This window comes from Limulus polyphemus, unplaced genomic scaffold (genome assembly GCF_000517525.1).
Source record: "Limulus polyphemus unplaced genomic scaffold, Limulus_polyphemus-2.1.2 Scaffold243, whole genome shotgun sequence".
Taxonomy (NCBI): Eukaryota; Metazoa; Arthropoda; class Merostomata; order Xiphosura; family Limulidae; genus Limulus; species Limulus polyphemus.
Genome location: NW_013665853.1, coordinates 503,605 through 506,204, shown reverse-complemented (window position 1 = coordinate 506,204; position 2,600 = coordinate 503,605).

The following is a 2,600-nucleotide window of genomic DNA, read 5'->3' as shown; positions in this document are numbered from 1 at the left end:
ATCAAATTAGCTATATATATATATATATTATATATATATATATCCAGTATTAATAGCTCTATCGAAGCTTACTTTGATATCAAATTAGCTATATATATATATATATCCAGTATTAATAGCTCTATCGAATCTTACTTTGATATCAAATTAGCTATATATACACACACAATAGTGCTTTGAAAAACCAGAGATTAGGTAAAACCTGAAGTTCAAATATAACAAAAACACAACTGTCACATCTTACATTTCTCTTTCAGTTCAACTAACGCTGTTAGATAATACAAAAAAAGGAGGAGCAAATAAAACGAAAGCTAGGCAACTTACAAACGAAAGGGTTAAGGTAAACAGAGAAACTTTTGCTTATAATAGATTTATTCATATTTTAACCACTTTGAGGAACCCAAAGTAAAGTGACATCTAGTGGAGAACTTTTTTATTATTTACAGGCAAATAAACCAAAAAGGGCTATTAGCAGTACATTAGTCGTAAAAGAGAGTGATGTCTTAAGGCTGATTATGCAAAACAGTCTGAACTATTCCGAGCAAAAACATGACAAAAACAGGTAAGATCTAAAATGCGAACTTTGTTTATCGATCTACCAATCATGTCGAAACACAGATCTTGTCTATCACCAATTTCTTTTATCTGAGGTCAGGCTTATCGAAAGCTTCCGATAATATTGTTGCTAATACTTAATTAACAAAGTATAAGCAATAATTTCCCATCTCCAGATGGCGCTAACTGTACGAAATTATAATATAAAACGTATTGAATGGAGCCTTATCAATTGAGTCAATTTATGAAGTCTTATAAGATTTGAGCAAGTCAATGTCTCAGTGGTAAAAAAGCTAGAAGCGTCAGAGACTGTGATATCATTTAAAACGAAAGTACTTGTTTATTTCAAAACAAAGCCACATTGGCTATCTGCTATGTCCATCACGGGTAATCGAACCCCGGATCTTAGAGTTGTAAATCTGTAAACTTACCGCTGACCCACCGGGTGACAAAAATATAAGTAAATCTTTATTATATACTAGCTGGAGTACCCGTCCCCTGGACGGAGGTTATGTAAATTCACGATTAATGAAAGATTATCTTAGAACATGAAACCGGCATGGCCAGGTGGTTAAGGCGCTCGACTCCCCGTCACACCAAACATGCTCTCCCTTTCAGCCGTGGGGGCGTTATAATGTGACGGTCAATCCCACTATTCGTTGGTAAAAGAGTAGCCCAAGAGTTGGCGGTGGGTGGTGATGACTAGCTGCCTTCCCTCTAGTCTTACAAAAACAAACAAACAAAAAACAAACAGAACATCAAAAAGTTGCTTTTCGTATATGTAATTGTAAAAATACGCAAAAAACACCCATAAAAACTGCAAAACACAAAATGTGAAACCGCAAGTTTGTATGTATCACCGCATAAACCCAACAAACCGTCATGCTAAATTTGTTGAAGATCGATCAACAAGGAGCGAAGTAGTGGTAAAAAACGCCCATAAAAACCGCAAAATTTGTATGTACCCCCGTATAGAATTAGTGAACCTCCACATCAATTTTGGTGAAGATCCACCCACCCCTTGCGAAGTAGTAACATCGACGTACAACAGACAGTAATATCATATTTATATAGATATATATTATTCGTGATAAAACTATGATAATGGATTTGTTTTTGTATACAAATTGGTTAATAATAATGATCCATGTTTGGATTATAACACTGAAAGAAATTCCTTAAAACGTTCCATACATTATATTCACAAGTACTTAATATTTTGTTTGTTTGTTATAAGTGCAAAACAGCACAATCTGCGCTGTGCGCACTTCAAGTATCGAGCATCGAATTTTAAGTCTTGAAGCTTACCACTTCCTTTTTTGCCCCCCTCAGTGGATCAGCGGTAAGTCTGACGATTTATAATCCTGAAAACCCGGTTTCGATACCCATGGGGGGTATAGTACAGATAGCCCTTTGTGTAGCTGTGTGTTTATCTACAAATAAATAATTACCACTGTGCCACCGGAAGAGGTAGATCAGTAAAAATAAATATAACGTTATCTGGTTGAATACTTAGCTCGGTAAATTTATTATAAGTGTTCTCGAAATGCAAATATGCATACGTACATATTAATCAAGTAAATCTGAAACCATGTTACAAGTATACTTTTAATATGAAATTAATGAAATGTTGCACTATTTATATAAAAATGACTGTGCTATTTTAATTATTTTAGTAAACACACGATTACTTGCAGATATAATAAAACAGTTTCCGATTATATCAATACATTTCACTCGGTGTAAATTATATTGGAATAAAATATTGTACAAATAGTAAGGTATTCCTTGTACAAATGGTAAGGTATTCCTTGTACAAATGGTAAGGTATTCCTTATACAAATGGTAAGGTAAGGTATTCCTTGTACAAATGGTAAGGTATTCATTGTACAAATAGTAAGGTATTCCTTGTACAAATGGTAAGGTATTCCTTGTACAAATGGTAAGGTATTCCACATAAGGTAAGGTATTCCTTGTACAAATGGTAAGGTATTCCACATAAGGTAAGGTATTCCTTGTACAAATGGTAAGGTAAGGTATTCCTT